Source organism: Chiloscyllium plagiosum, chromosome 12 (assembly GCF_004010195.1).
Source record: "Chiloscyllium plagiosum isolate BGI_BamShark_2017 chromosome 12, ASM401019v2, whole genome shotgun sequence".
In the NCBI taxonomy this organism is placed as follows: Eukaryota; Metazoa; Chordata; class Chondrichthyes; order Orectolobiformes; family Hemiscylliidae; genus Chiloscyllium; species Chiloscyllium plagiosum.
The window spans coordinates 53,751,980-53,769,093 of NC_057721.1; the positions used below are offsets into that span (position 1 = coordinate 53,751,980).

General features: G+C 40.0%; 1 pseudogene; it reads right to left on the reverse strand.

Annotated features, from left to right (window-relative positions):
* Window positions 1-17,114, reverse strand: part of LOC122555515 — a 130,223-nt pseudogene that overhangs the window by 107,013 nt on the left and 6,096 nt on the right.

The window sequence follows — 17,114 nt, forward strand, 5'->3', positions numbered from 1 at the left end:
AAACCAGAGCACCTGCAGGAAACCCACGCAGACACGGGAAGAATGTGCAAACTCCACACAGACAGTTGCCCGAGGCTGGAATTGAACCTGGTTTCCTGGTGCTGTGAAGCAGCAGTGCTCAGCACTGAGCCACCACACCTCCCACAAACACATCACATAAACACTCTAAAACAATCGATCATCTTAGAGTGAGAAAACGTGTAAACTCATGGACAGATTAAATGATATTGAGGGAGGAAATGTGTTCTTGTTTGCTGACTGGGATTTTAAGCCAGTATTGACGTTGTCTTGCGTGTCTAATAAGTATAACTTCTTTGTCTTTTATTAGTTCCTTACATAGCTGTTAGATGATTACGCTAATTTACTTTATTACACTGAATAAAGTCTGATTTCATTCATTAACTCAATAATTGATGGAACATCTCCTTTGGAATATGATCTAAACTGTTTGCAGAGATTAATTCAAAGCTTTTAATTAGCCTACCTCAACCAAATTATAAATTATCACAATTCCCTTTGAAAATTCACCAGCTTCACCCACTTTTCTAAGTCACTGACTAATTAATTCTGGGTCTGTTAAACTGTGGGTACTTACTGGAGTTCAACACCTACTGCAGTAAAGAGCACAGTTTCTGTGATGATCCACTCTGATGATGGTCTCTGTGTGTGGACTTTAGTTCAGTTGAAAAAACCCTGGGAATGTTGGGTTTGTCAGAAATAAGGATTCTGACCGAGATTGGAAGATGTGGGCTATTTGTTACTTTTAAATTTAGTTCTGGTTACCAAGGCAAAAGGAAAATGACTAAGGCCCGGAAATGTTGTGAAGGAAAACCATAAAGGCACTTCATGATGTCAAAGGAACATACAATGCAGAAAAATTAAAAGGTTTGAGTTATAAAGCAAGTTTGGATAAGCCAGGATTTTTTCACTAGAGCATAGGAGATTGAGAGGTGACCTTGTAGAAGTTGAAATATCATGAGGGGTATCGATAGGGTTAATAGTAGGTGCCTTTTCCCAAAGACAGGCAAGTTCAAGATTCGGGCACAGACTTTGAAAGTGAGAGGAGAGATATTTTAAAAAGACTTTGGTGCAAATTATGTTTTACACAGAGGGTGGTTCGCATGTGAAATAAACCGGTGGGTGTGGACACAATTGCAAATGTTTAATAGACACTTGGGTAACTATAACAAGAATGGTTTGAAGGGATATGAGTCAGGAGCAGGCAGCCTGGACAAGTTTAGTTTGGGATAATGTTCAGCATGGATTGATTGGACTGTTTCCGTGCTGTGTGACTCTATAACACGGTCTCTTGAAACACGTTTATGGGTTGCCAAAAAAGACATAAAAATAATTCTCGGTTGAACGACTCAGACAGTGACTTGGCAGGGAATGTTCTGCACAGTTGGAAGTATCACCTTTCAGCTGTAATAAACCAAACATTGCTTTATCCTTCCTCCCAGGTGAATACAAAAGATCCCACCTTACTACTTTGTAGAAGGGCATAGGAGTTCACCCAGGCATCCTGGTCAAGACTGTCCTTCAATCAACAGTAATAGCACAGGCTCTGTGGGTATTAGCTCAGTGCATTTAATTTCTTTATGATGCACTAAATTGTCTGCTGCATTTCCACACATTGCATTACAGTGATGACCACCTTGCAAAATATTTCATTAGCTGCAAATTATATTGAAACATCTGGATGTCAATCAAGGCTATCTAGTGTTGCTTTTTTAAATAGAACTGGAAACGTTAATTCTGTGCCCTTTTGCAATTCAAGCTAAAAGACACAGAATCATTGATATAGTCTGGCTAAAAAGCACATTCAGGGCTGGAGTGAACCAGATGGCTCCTTGTTCTGCCATTCAATAAAATCATGACTGATGATGGCTTCAGTTCCGATTACTTCCCTGAAGGTGGAAACAGGTCCATCTCCTGGGGTATGCATCCAATGTCTGCCTGATGCTGCAACTGTGTCATTGAGAACAAATACTTCACTGTTCCAACACACTCATAGGTCTCTCTTTTCTTGTGAGTTGAACCTTTAGAGCACCATACAATATCTGCCGCAAAGGATTACTTACTTGCTGTCCCTCTAATAGATAAATAAACTGATACAACAGTCATTATTAACATTTATATTTCTCTTACCTGTATGAGGTGAAGGTTGCACAGTTACATATCCCAGGCCATTGGGCAATATGGGTCTCTTGACGTTGACTCCACTGAAAATACATTCTTTTTATTATTATTATTGATATTATCTGAAGTCATTGCAACCAGAATTGTAATCAATATAAATTACACAGGACAGGAATTCATTTACCATGTGGGAGATCAGCAAGCCGTTCTGGCAGTTCAAGCTGTGTCATGTCAAAATTGAAGGACTATTGTTTTTGTTTGTGATGATGTTCCCGCCTCCCTCTTCCTACTCGCTGGGAAATTCACTTGGCTGTGATCCTGAGCTTCATTTCCCACCTCGCACATTTGTTTTCTTTACACGTCACCAAAAGAAGGAAATGTAACTCTCTTCAGTTGGATGCACTATTTAAATCCATTTCCCCACCCCATGGCACTGCAACTACCTTGAGCAATTCATCAGGGGAGATGATGGTCGATTGATATTAATCACTAGTCTATAATTCGAGAAACTCAGTTAACCTGCGCTTGAATCCTGCCACAGCAGCTGTTGGAATTTGAATTCAGTTAACAAATATCTGGATCTGCTGTTTAGCATGGAACCACTGCAGATTGGGGAGAAAAACCCATCTGGCTCAGTAATGCCCTTCAGGGATATAAATCTGCCGCCCTTACAGCATGTGACTCCAGACTCTCAAATGGCCCAGCAAGCCATTCAAGTGTATTGAAAAAGGCTGCTCACCACCATTTTCTCAAGGGCAGCTAGGGACAGGGAATAAATGCTGACCAGTCACTGATGGCCATGCCCAATAAGTGAATTTTGTAAAAATGCAGATACAAATTCCATTGCAGTGAAAGGAAGATTATGCAGTTTGAACTGCCAACTATACAGAGCATCCAGCATAGATGACCAAATCTCAAAACAATGGCAGACAATGTTAGAAATACTCAGCAGCTTAGGAAGCATTTGTGGAGAGGGAAACATAGCTATTGGGCTAGATTTTCCATTTTGATGAGGCAGCAGTTCCAGTTGCAATATGAAGAAATAATTGGATGAGGTAGTACTGTTGGGATAGTTGGCCCCCATCCCACTACAATCAAGTGCTGGTGTGTGAAGGGGAAGCTCCGTGGCTGACCCACCACCAATTAATGCACAAAAGTTAATTAATGGCCACTTAAGGGTCTCAACTCACCACCATTCCAATGAGCTGAACATTCGGGGTGGTTCTGACAGAGTAACTATAATGACCTGCTTGCCAGATTGGGAGGACTTTCATTTGTCCCCAGTTGTGGGCAATTGACTGCATGGATGGGGGGGGGGGGGGGGGTGAACACTGGAACCATATCCCCTGCCCTTGGTTCAGAATGTTTCGCTCAGTTTTCCCCATGACCCTGCCCCTCAATACCCCCAAAGTTGAGTGACATCAGTGTAGTCCATTGAGGACAGTAGGCATCTTTTTATATTAGAAAGTGGAAACTGCTTAAGAGGCATCACTCCTCACTAAGGACAAGGCACAGAGGTGGGTCTTCATGAAATTCTACAGATAGTGCTTGGATTGAATCCACACCATTGGCATCATTCCACATCAGTCATCCAGCCAACTGTGAGCTCATTGACCACATTAAACCTTGACCTCAAGGAAAGATCAGACAGGTTTATTACCAGGAAGGTATACCATTCTGTCAATCTCACAAGTAAACCAATAATAATGGAAAAACATCTTTTGCTGACTGACCCACTGTGCTTTTTCCAATGCCACACTTTTCGACTCTGCCTCAACTCTACCAGTCCTTCCTGCAGACATGAAGATGGTGACAAGGCGCAGTCTTTGAAGAGGTGGCTTTTAACACCTCTGAGAGAACTGCAAAATGAGCCCCACCAGTGATACACTGAGAACCATTTGCACATAAAGATACTCATTGAGAAAACAATTGGAGGTCTGTCTTATTATTGAGTGCATTTACCAGAGTATCCAAATCATAATCACTGAAGCATTAATTCTGACAGTCCCAGCTCTCCAAACTACTTGCTGTACTCCACCATTTAGGCACTGGAAGTAGATACAACACATGCATCTGGAAGTCTGTGTACCATGTGTCATGTATCATTACATTGCTACAGATGGATGATAATGAAAGGATAGGAGATGGTGAGGACTGCAGATGCTGGAATAGCACAGTAGGTCAGGCAGCATCTAAGGAAGGATAGGGTTTGGTGTTGATGGGTTTGCAGAGCACAGACATGGTGGTTGCACTGTTGCTCTGTGTGTATGTGTGTGTGTGTGTGCCAGTCTGCTATGCATTGACATTGTGAGGCAATGTTCTAAAAGGCCAGATCTCCTTGAGAAGTATGAAGTGCATAAGACTTGGGAGACAAAAATGCCAAGAAAAGCCAGGTGTTTGTTCAGTGTTTGGCCTCGTCTGTCGAAGTTGCAAGGTCATGTGAGGGGATGTAGCGTTGCAGCCTTGGATCTGTGCTATGAGCTGCTGCGTTTTCACTATCAGAATGCAGCCAGTTGCAGGGAGTGGAGAGAAGGTTGGTCTCCATAAAACTGGGTATTTTCGGCCAGTTTTAGGATATCAATGGATTTGACAGTTTATTGACATTTTCTTCATGACAACGCAATTTTCAAGAGGCAACAAGTTATCAACCATCCAAAATACCATCAATAATGACATCGATAATGTCATTATACTCACAGTATGTTACATTGTTATTTTACAAAGATGGTGGCGGGGATGGGCCTTATACTGCAACCAAACAGGGATAATCATGCCTCTGCATTAGCATCCGCTCTGTTGTCACTGTAGATTGCACTTTCACACTGATGTTAGAGGTGAAAAACCTAACCCCAGGCTTTCCACACCTCCCCAAGATAAAACTAGAGTTCGCAGTCACTGCTGGGTGGGAAGGAAGTTCCTAACATCAAGAAATCTCCGGACTCCCTGGTCCTGCCTCAAAGAAGAAACCCTAGTCTCAGGTTTCAGATTCAATGAGTGTGTGTTGCATTAGATGGTCTGGAGTGATGGTGAGTGTGCTATTATTCACCTCAGTTCCAAAGAGTGAGTGAAGGTCAAATCAGTCAGGATTCCTCACCCTGATTTCAGAATGCACACATGGCTGGGAAGCTAGATAAAGCCAGAGTTGAATAATAAGATGTGGAGCACTTAAATGTTACTTCATGATAGTACTGGTGAGAGACTGGCATATGTGGATATCTACCTCAGCTACAGGTCAATCACTTTTGGAGAAATCAGTGTTGAGAAAGAATAGTACACTAAAACATTATATCCTGAAAGTTAATGAAATATTGAGACAAAATTAGTCTTCGTGAATTTTGACAATAGATTTAACTTGAAAAATTGAGGCCAGTGTGTATATATTGAAATATACGATAAAACAACCCATTGCTTTTATCTCTCATCAGAGAAAAGATTTTCAAATATTACCATCTTGCAATTTTAGCTTTTTCCTTCTCTCTGAAATCACGATTTTCCACATCTGGGAAAGAGAAAATGGATTAATTCCAAAGTGTGTGCTTTGTGTTGTTTTTCAGACAGGTCCTGGAAGTATTGGAGCATGGTCTAGGATTACTTTTCTTTTAATTATTCGTGGAATGTGGGCCTCTCTGACTGGACAGCATTAATTATCTGTCCCTAGTTACCAGACAGAAGGTGGTGACGAGCTACTTTCTGAACTACTGCGGTTCATGTGCTGTAGGTAGATTCATAATCACCTTATGGAGGGAATTACAGGACTTTGACCAAGTGACAGTGAAAGATCAGCGATATATTTCCAAGTCGGGATGGTGACTTGATTTGGGGGTGTTGGGATGGCACTTGCAGCTGGTGGTGTTCCCATGTATCTGCTGTGCTTGCCCTTCTAGACAGAAGAGGCCATGTGTTTGGAAGGTGCTGTCTCAGTATTTTTGATGATTTTCTGCAGTACATCATGTCGATGGTATACACAGCTGCTACTGAATGTCAGAGGTGGAGGGATTTGAGTACTGTGGTTGTGGAACCAATCAAGCGGGCTGCTTTGTCTTGGATGGTGTGAACCTTTGCGAGTGTTGTTGTTGACGCACTCATCCAGGCAAGTGGGGAGCACTCTATCACACTCTTGATTCATGCCTTGTAGGCAGGTTTTGGGGACTCAGGTGATGAGATGGTTGCCACAGTATTCCTAGTTTCTGACCTGCTCTTATACCCACGTATTTCTACAGTGAGTCCATTTGAGTTTTTATTTAGTGGTAACCGCCAGGATGTTGAGAGTGGGGTATTCAATGATGGTAACACCATTGAATATCAAAGAATGGTGGCTAGATTATCTCTTATTGGAGATGGTCATTGCATGGCATTTGTGTGGATGTTGTCCTGGACACTGTCCAGATCTTGTTGCATTTGAACATGGGCTGATTCAGTACCTGAGGAATCTTGAATGGTGCTGAACATTGGCAAACATCCAATTCTGACCTCATGATGGATGGGTGGCCATTGATGAAGCGGTTGAAGATGGACCTAGGACACTACCCTGAGGAACTCCTGCAGAAATGTTCTGGAGCTGAGATGACTGACCTCGACCAACCTGGTCATCTAACTATGTTACAGGTATGACTCCAACCAGTGCAGAACTTTCCCCTGATACCCATTGATTTTTAGTTTTTCTAGGGCTCCTTGATGCCACACTCAGTCAAATGCGGCCTTGATGTCAAGGGCTGCCACTCTTACCTCATCTGAAATTCAGCCCTTTTGTCCATGTTTGAACCAAGGTTGTAATGAGGAGCTGAGTGGTCCTGACAAAACCCAAACTGGGCGTCACTGAGCAGGTTATTGCTGAGTCGGTGCAGCATGATAGCACTGTTGATGATACCTTCCATCACTTTACTGATGATTTGGAGTAGATTGATGAGGTTGTATTTGGCTGTGTTGTATTTTATCGATATTATTTGAAATGTCCTCCCTCACAGATTCAAAACAAATTAGCAACTATTATCTGCCACTCAATGTCTAACAATCATCTCCAACAGGAATTGAGTTGTACCCAGAGTTTTTAATGTTCATATTTTTAAATTGACACTTCAGAAATGATAGGCGCGATTTGATAAAACAAATGCATTGCTTCCAGATTTCAGCATGGAATCACACTAAAAGGGGGTTTGAATAATAGACAAGGGCATAACACAGAGGTGCTCAATTTCAACATATTGCCCCTTGAGGTTCACTGTCACAAGAACCTGGTAAATGTATCTGGTTCTGATTCATGGCTCAAACACAGTACAACTTTAAAAAGCATGCTCATACTATCCTGATGTGTCGATTACTGTCATACATGTATATAGCAGCAACCATAATAAACATCCAATAAAATCTCTCCGTACAATGTTAGATCTAGTTTTTATGTTATACCAGCTATTACAAGTGTTGCCATTCGGGGTCCATGCTCTTCTAGAGACACAAACCCGTATTACGGTTGCAGATCAATATACTTGTGCCTTAATCCCAGCTCAGGAGGTGAATAAACGAAAGGAGTGTAATCAGTAACATACCTTTGGAAGAAATGTCTTTCTTCTTCTATTAAAAGCTTCTGCTGATAACCTCCCACTGCGTGATTGATACGAGCAGAGCAGGGAAGCTCCTTTGGTTTGTAACAGAACCAAGGCTCCCCAGTCCTGACATCGGTAAGGTTACAGAATGGTTGCGATTGAGACAAACAAAGATTACACACAGTGGTCTCGGAGACAGCTCCTAATCTGAAGGTACTTTGAAAATATACTCTCTCTGGCCGTTCCTCACGTAGTCTTTTAAGTGCTTGGATCCCTTCACTGGGATGAACCGGTAAAACAGAAACTTGGACTTTTCCCGGCCAAGATAAAGTAAAATTGATATAGTAAAATCCATTTTGGTTGTCTATAACAGTTCCTGCTGAACCAGCTTTTAAAGCTGGGGTGTGGATCCGAGCTTGGAGATAGTCACCCCCATATTGCTTTGGGTGACCATCAAAATCTCTCATCTGCAGCATCACTTGTAACTGATCTCCCACATAGAAAGTCTTTGCTGAATTTAAAATTACAAAGCGAACATGTGCTGGGTCGCTGCTTTTCTGAAAGGGCATAGCAGATTTGGGGGATGTAGGCCATTCGATCATTTTCATAAGGAACGTCCCCTCTGACCTTTCTTCAGGGGTGAAGCTGTGATTCTGGTAGCCACATTGCAATAGCCTGTCTGTCCAAAGTGATGTTTCCGTCTCCTTTAGTTGTACAGTTGTAGAATAGAATTTTGGAGATGGGTAACTCTTCCAACTTGCCTCTGTTCCCAAGATTGATTCATTATGAGGCTGTGGAAAGTTACAATGTTTTAAAACAACAAATTATGGAGATTTACTTCAGGTTTACTCTCCAAAACACTCCCACATCTGGCCAAGAAAGAAGAAGAACTGAAAGAGCGTCGCTCCGAAAGTTAGTGTGCTTCCAATTAAACCTGTTGGACTATATCCTGGTGTTGTGTCATTTTTAACTGCTTCAGGAAAGCACAGGCACATGAAGATGATCTTAGTGAGGATACAGCTTTGGAAATGTTAGTGTTCACAGTGAAAAGGAGAAGACCGGAATCAGAGAATATGAAATTGTCAAGTGTCAGAGGATATTAACTTAAAATGAACAGGTTTGTTTCATTGAAGAAAGGCTGAAAAAAAGAGAGAAAGATTCAGTCAAGAGTAAAGGAGACTAAAGCAGTAGAACTGGAACAATGGATCATTCTGCTCATGCCGTGGGCCACAAAATTGATGGATGATAAAGATAATAAAGTGGTGCTGGGAACAAGAGCTCCCTTGCACAACACCTCCCAATCTCATAAACTCTGTGATAATGGCCTCTTGGGAATGTAATACAGGATTAACGTGTTCAACAATTCCTCATAAGACAACCCATCTATCCTTAGTACTTGGTCTTGTAAACCGTCCCTGAACTACTTTCAAAGGATTTACGTCTTTGTGAAATAAGGAGACTGATGCTCTACATAGCTCACCATATGGGGTCTCATCAATGCCCTATATAGCTGAAGCATGACCTTCCTGATTTCATATTCAATTTCCTAGTCATAAACAATAATATCCTGTTAGCTTTCCTCATCACTTGCAATGTCTGCATACTAATCTTTTGAGTATCATGCATTAGGACATCCAGATCCCTGTGCATTTCTAAGCTCTGTAATCTGTGTATGGAATGAGCTGCCAGAGGAAGTGGTGGAGGCTGGTTCAATTATAACCTTTAAAAGGCATTTGGATGGGTATATGAATAGGAAGGGTTTACAGGGACATAAGGCAAGTGGGAGTAGATTGGGTTAGAATATCTGGTTGGCATGAATGATTTGAACCAAAGGGTCTGTTTTTGTGCTGTACATCTCTATTATTATATGACTCACTCCATTTAATTTATCTGCTTCTATTTTATTCTTCCTTCCAAAATGGTCAATTTTACATTTTCCCACAATGTGCTCTATTTGCTAGATCTTTCTCAGTCAATTAGCCTTTCTGCATCAAGTTGTAGTTTGTTTATGCCCTCTTCACAAGTCATTTCCTCACCTATGTGTGCCATCTTTAAATTTAGCCATCATACATTTGGTCCCATCCTCCATGTTATTTACATATAAGCAGAAGAATTAGAATAGTTGTAGACCACTCAGCCCCTCGAGACCGCTCTATCATTCAAAAAGATCATGGCTGATCTATCCTGTCACAATTGTATATCTTTCAGTTGTTACCACTTACTCCTCAAAATCCCAGATAGAAATGTAACCTATCAACCCCTTTCTTAGAGGACAACTAGCCCACCTTCCAGTTCTAGTAAACTTTCATTGAACTGTCTACAACACTGACATATTTATTTCAATAAGGTGACCAGTTCCCTGCACAGTATTCCAGAGGAGAAGTTCACAACAGCATGAAACCTGTTTGGGTCCTCATTTCAGCCAAAATATTCCTCAGCATTTCTTTGGCCAATGGTAAGTGATCGACAGACTTGGGAATCCTGAGGATTTCTTACACTGAGGTTTGCATGTGCATGGGGCTGCACCCTTCCTGGTGTTAGCCATTAACACAACCATTTAGAAATCCTGACCTCTTGCAATCAACCCACTTTAACTATCCTGCTGCTGCAGCTAGTGTTTGAGTTTCGCCAAGATCACTGCTTACGTGAGGGACAGGTGTCTGATGATTTAGATAAATCATCCAGTCCCCTTGATTTGGGATGGAATTTGCAGCAAATCACCAGATGCATATTTCACTTCTTTGCATTCTGTGCGCCTCCCTAATGATGCTAAACTATGCAGATTAACAAGGCTTGAAGTTTAATATTGGGTTTGGGCAGTTATTCAGGCAAAAGTAGAAGAAGTATTGCATTAGTCAGAGCATATATTGATCAAAAAATTGAAATAATCTGTCAGTGCCTCCATTCTGATTGCTAAGATTTGCTAGAAGTTTGTACATTAGCTGAGAACACACTTAATCTTAACAAGAGTAATCCTTCATTGTGGACCTTGTCAATATTTATTGCTGAATAAGAAACATGAATAGTAACTATTTGAACAACAAACTAGAAATAGCAGCTGCCAATATAATTATACCTTTACACTGCATGCTCCTTCAGGAAACAAGAAAGATCAAAGATCTGGTTTTCTCCCATAGTTCAAAAATGTGCAGGCTAGGTGGTTTGGCCATGTTAAATTGCCCATAGTCAGGGGTAAATATTGGGTAGGGGAATCAGTCTGGGTGGGCTACTCTTTGGAGGGTTGGTGTGGACTTGTTGGGCCAAAGGGCCTGTTTCCATACTGTAGGTAATCTAACCTAATCTAATAATGTTATGAAGTTGAAAGCATGTACTGTACCTTTAAGATAGAGTAAATACTGTTTTGCACTTGAGAGCTTACAAGCCCCTGTGTATGTGACTAGATAACAGTTTTAGAGTGTACTGGAAAATTGAAAATATATAATATTTAGCTGTGAAATGGATACCTGAGTTGGTTGTTGTTTTGACAACAATTCAAATTTAACCAATCAGTTTAAATTATGCCCCAGGATACTAAAACGCAATTGAGTTTGAATTTATTGTCTTGCCAACATTGAAACAATGAGACTATTTGATGTTGAGGTATAAAAGCAAGCATTTTGAAACTCAGAGAGAGAGATCCAAAAGATCGAAACACTCTCTATCAAAGGTACCTTTTCATATGAAACATCTTCACAGTAAAAAGAAAAAAGACAACTTAGGGAGATCTTTAGCCGAAAGAAGAAAGACATCAAAGACGACAGCTGCTGTATAGTTTTGAAATTAAGTTGATATAATTTTAATAAGTATTTTGTTGAATCAGTATATTGTTATAGTGTTGGAGGCAGGTAGTAAGCAGTTAAGTGAAACAGGGGCTTAGAGTTGTGAATACTTTTTGTTTAATGTTCACGTTTAGAGTTAAAGAATAAATTGGTATATTTTTTAAGTAATGGAATTTGTGAGTTTTCTGTCACTCCTACTTCAGTAGATTATGAGGTGAGGTGAGCTTTTCTTGTTGTTTAATTTAATTAATAGAGTGGTTCGCTGCCACATTGTAACAATAATGTGACAGAAATATGGAGAGAAAGGGAAATTTTAAAAGCACCAAAAAATCCCAAACCTTATGCTGTTTCTATTTGCAACATAGAATTTACAAAAACATTTGAAACTTTGCTATTTCAAACCTTGCTTAAATTTCAGCCTATTATAAACAGCTTTTTTTTTATCATACCACACACCATTATGTGAATAAGGTTCAGAATTATCATCAAAGACGCTATCAGAGTCAACAATCCACAAAGGATACGGAATGTGGAGTAGGTCTGTGTTGAGTCTTTAGTTACTCGTTTATCCATACTTAGAGCTGACAATTCATCAATCTGATCCTTCCTGTTTACTAAATCTACAATAATAACGAAAGAAAGAAAATTACTGAAAGAAATCTCAGCATATTCTTGCCAAAGTTCATTTATAAATACTCAGTTTGCTTGTCAAGATACATTAAAGACAAACAATAACTCCAGGAGCAACAAGTTATTCAGAACTTTTTATTTCTGCAGTTGTCTAATTTATTACTGTGATTTTGTACTTTTAAAAGTCTGCAATGGTGCACTTTTTATTTCTTTATTTTTCTATTTTTATTTCCTAAGAATTTGTACTCAAAAATCTGTACCTCAGTACCTTTGTACCTAAGATGGTGCCATAAGTGGTGACTTGTAAACTTTTCACTGTACTCATGTAAGTATATGTGACAATAAAGCTAATTCAATTCAATTCAAGTCTCCGACAGGAAAATCACGGAGTCACAACTAGAAACAGAAACACAAGAGAGAAAGGAATGGAGGGATATGCCTACTATCTCAGTTATAAAGGATATGTTGCGATGTTAGATCTGCACTTTTTTCCCACAGCAATGTCATTTTAAGGCTTCACTACTTATATAAAACTATGAGAGCAGGAGATGGGGAGAGAAGACTCAACTAAAAGCAAAATATGGTGGATGCTAGCATCCTGAAAGAAGTACAGAAACTGCTGGGAAAATCTACATGTCTGGCAGCATTTGGAGAGAGAGAAATAGAGTTACTGTTTCGAGTCAATATGACTCTTCTTCAGAAGTATTGATTATATCTTAAGTTTGATAATTTCCTCAACTTCTTTACTAACTGTGGCAGGATCTATCCCTTGGATTTTTTTTGATATAGTGGCAATGCATTTATTCTGAGTATTTTGAAATGTCTCAAATATTTGCCATTTCTTCTCTATTGATCCATCTCTTAAGCTAGTACTAGTTACTTCAACTCAACTCTTTTGCCTGAAACAACAATTTTCCTGCTCCTTGGATACTGTGCTTTTCCAGCACCACACTCTTGACTCTAATGTCCAGCATCTGCTGTACTCACGTTCACTCAGCTTTCATGCTGACATAGCTGGTCTTAATTAATTTCAAAATATTTGTGCTGGACCCACTCTTTTCCCTTGTAAACTTGATGTAAAGTTCACTCATAATGACACCACTGCTGGCTAGAGGTGTGATTACTCTAAGGACATTAATTAGGCCCTGTGTCATTACACATTATTGAGGCTAATAGAACCTCCCTGCACAATATCAAGAACATAGAAACAAAAGAATTATGACCTCGGGTAGGCAATTCATCCCTTGAAGCCTACTCCACCATCTAATATAATCATGTCTGACCTCATTTCAGCCTAAATACCACTTCCTGCCTTCTCCCCATAAGCTCTTAACCTGTTACTCATTAAGAATCTGCCTATTCCCTCCTTAAGTTTATTCCATGTCCCAGCATCCTCTGCAATCTGAGGTAATGAATTCCACAGATTGATGGGTCTTTGATAGAAGTAATTCCTCTCCATCTCTGTTTTAAATCAGCCATCCCTTAGCCAAAAACTATGGTCTCTCATTCTAGATTGCCCACCACAAGGGGAAACATCCTTTCTATGGACTATTTTTTTCAATCTTCTAAAGCAAATGTACCTCAATTAAATCTCCTCACATTCTTCTAAATTCAGTGAGTATAGGCCGAAGCAATTCAATCTCTCCTCCTAAGACTAACCTTTCATCTCTGAAAGTAATAAAGTTTCTCTTCATTTAGAAACTAAGTTAATTTTTTTTAAGTCTTCTAATCAAAATGGGTAAACATACACTTATCCAAATTAATTTCCATCTGCCAACTTTTGTCCCATTCACCATACATATTGGTAAAATGCTTATTTCTTCATTGCAACTTACTTTCTCTTTTATTTTAAAATGATCTGCAAATCTGGCTTTACTATATGTATAGATTTACTATATAGATTGTAAACAGTTCAGGCCCTGGGACCAAATCCTAGGTAGCATCTCATTAGTTACATCTTACCAACCAGAAAAAGATCCATTTATCCCAACTCTCTAACTTACTTTGGTTTGTGAATCCTAACCCTGTGTGATTTCAGCTTGTGCATTAACCTTTTACACAGCAGCTAATCAAGTGCTTCTGGAAGTCCAAAAGGAGGGAGATAGAAAATAGGAAACTATAGACCAGTTAGTTGAATATCTACCATTGGGAAATATTTGGAAACCATTATTAATGAATTAGTAATGTGACATTTAGAAAGTCAAAATGCAATCCATCAGAGTAAGCATGGTTTTATGAATGGTAAATCATGTTTCACTAACTAATTAAAGATTTGCAAAGGTGTAACGAGCAAAGTGGATCATGGGGATCCTGTGGTAACAGTCAAGTGGACTGATTTGTCCTTGTATGTCTCAAGCTTCTTGAAATGTTGTTGCAGCTGCACTTATCTTGGTAAGTGGGGTATATTCCATTAAACGTCTAACTAATGCCTTGTGGATGGTGACAGGCTTCTGGGAGAATCAGGTGGTGGGTTACTCACTGCAGGATTCCTAGCTCTTGTAGCCATAGTATTTATGTGGCTAGTCCATCTCAGTTTCTGGCTAATGGTAAACCTGAGGCTGTTGTATTATGAAGATGTGGGTGTACTGTGCCTTTAAGAGTGTTAAAAGCTAGTAGTGACAGCACCAAGTGTTTTCAAAAAAGATATAATGTAACCTTTTAGTCCAGCAGTTAGGGTAGCTGTTTGCCTGGAGACAAAACCAGATTTGAATTAGGTCAACCAGTTTAAGATATACCCCCCAAAAAATACCAAACTCCTATTAAGTTTGAACGGAGTATTTTGACAATCTTAAAAGCCAATGAAACAATCAGATGCTTTGGGGGTATAAGGCCGGGGAAAATTGAACAGTTAAGAGAAGAACTGCCAAGCTACCAGCATGTAGAGACTGCTGAAAAATAGCTCTCTTAAGGGTACTTTTATTGATCAATAACCTGTGAATCAGAATTCTCAAGAAGAAAAGAATACAGGAATACAGAGGAGAACCAAATGTTGCCTGATTTGAGATAAGAAGTTTTGTTTTGTAAATCTTAATTGGGGCTTTTAACGGACTAGTATTATGGAAGGGGAAAGTAGAAGATAGCTTAGAGGAAGGAGTTGTAAATAGTTGTTAGTTAATTAATCTCTGTTATACTTTTTGAAATAAAGTTGTTAATTTTTACTTTAAACAGTTCTTGCCCTCTTGAATTTTCACAGATTGCTGCACGGGATAAATCTTTTCTGTGTTACTTGTTTACCCCGCGTCATAACAGTTGATAATGGGAGATTCAATAATGGTAATATGATTAAACATCAAGGGGTGATTATTAGATTCTCTCATCTTGAAGATGGTCATTTATGTGGCATAATTGTTAAGTGCTGCTTCTCAGCCCAAATCTGGTAATTGTCCAGGCCTGGCTGCAGTTGGACATAAACTGCTTTGGTATTTGAGGAGTCGTGAATGGTGTTGAACATTATGCAATTATCAGCAAATATCATCACTTCTGATCTTATGACAGAAGAAAAGTCATTAATTAAGTGGCTGAAGACAATTCTTACAATTATAGAATCCCTACAATGTAGAAACAGGCCATTAGGCCCAACAAGCCTACAACGATCCTCCGAAGAGTAACCCACCCAGAACCATTCGCCTACACTATTACTCCTAATTACTGCACCTAACCTACACATCCATGAACACTATGGGCAGCTTAGCATGGCCATTTCAACTTACTTGCATGTCTTTGAACTATGGGAGGAAACCAGAGCACCTGGTATAAAATGCACGCAGACACAGGGAGAATGTGCAAACTCCACACAGACAAATGCCCAAGGATGGAAGTGAACCTGTGTCCCTGGCACTCTGAGACAGCAGTGCTAACCACTGAGCCGCCATGCTGCCCATAAAGTTTAAACTCCACCATCTGTTGTGGTGGTATATGAACCCAGATACCCAGAATATTCTAAGGTCTGCAGATTAACAATCCAGCAATAATACCTATAAGACTAATTTTAAAACCACACTTCTCTTTTCTCCCCTCCCCCATTATCAAACTGCTGTAGTTAATTTGCTTATCCACCCTCCAGACTACGCTCTTATTTATAAAGCGAGAAAGACACTCAAACCTTTTAGACAAGCTCAAGGACTGAGGTTCCTGGATCTATCTACCTGCCCCATTCGTAGTCACAACTTCCTGTCCCTTACCACTCACTGAATTCAAAATAATTATTCTGAGGGGTGTTGGTTGGGCCCAGTGGTTGGGCCTAGGACACTATACTGAGGAAGTCCTGCTGAGATGTCCTGGAGATGAGATGACTGACCTTCAACAACTAAGACCATCTTTCCAAGTGCTAGGTGTGACTCCAACCAGTATGGAGTCATCCCCAATTCCCATTGGCTGTAATTTTGCAGTGGATCCTTGATGCCATGTTTGGTCAAACCTAACCTTGCTGCCTCTCACCTCATGTTGATTTCACAAGATCTCAAAGTTTAAGACTTATTATAATAATGAAACTAAATTCAACACTATCTCAACATTACCATAGGAACCAACTTAATCTCTGAACTACTGATAAAGATCTCCTATTTACCACTTAAAACAAATGTAAATCCCCTTTAGAGGTAATGATTTACTATGTCCTTTTAATAGGCTCTTCATTCTACAGGAAACATTCTAATATAAAACTTAACTCTTTCTTTTCTCTTCCAGTTGCATAAATCGTAATTGCCAAACTGATTTGCAAAATGTTCTGACGATGCTGCTTGTTTATCAAGGTTATGTTATCCTTGGTTTTGTTTTCAGAGGTCAGGCAGCATCCAGGGAACAGGAGAATCGACGTTTCGGGCATAAGCCCTTCTTCAAGAATGAGGAAAGTTTGTCCAGCAGGCTCAGATAAAAGTTAGGGAGGAGGGACTTAGGGGAGGGGCGTCGGAAATGTGATAGGTGGAAAGAGGTCAAGGTGAGGGTGATAGGTCAGACTGGGGTGGGGGCGGAGAGGTCGGGAAGAAGATTGCAGATTAGGAAGGCGGTGCTGAATTTGATGGATTTG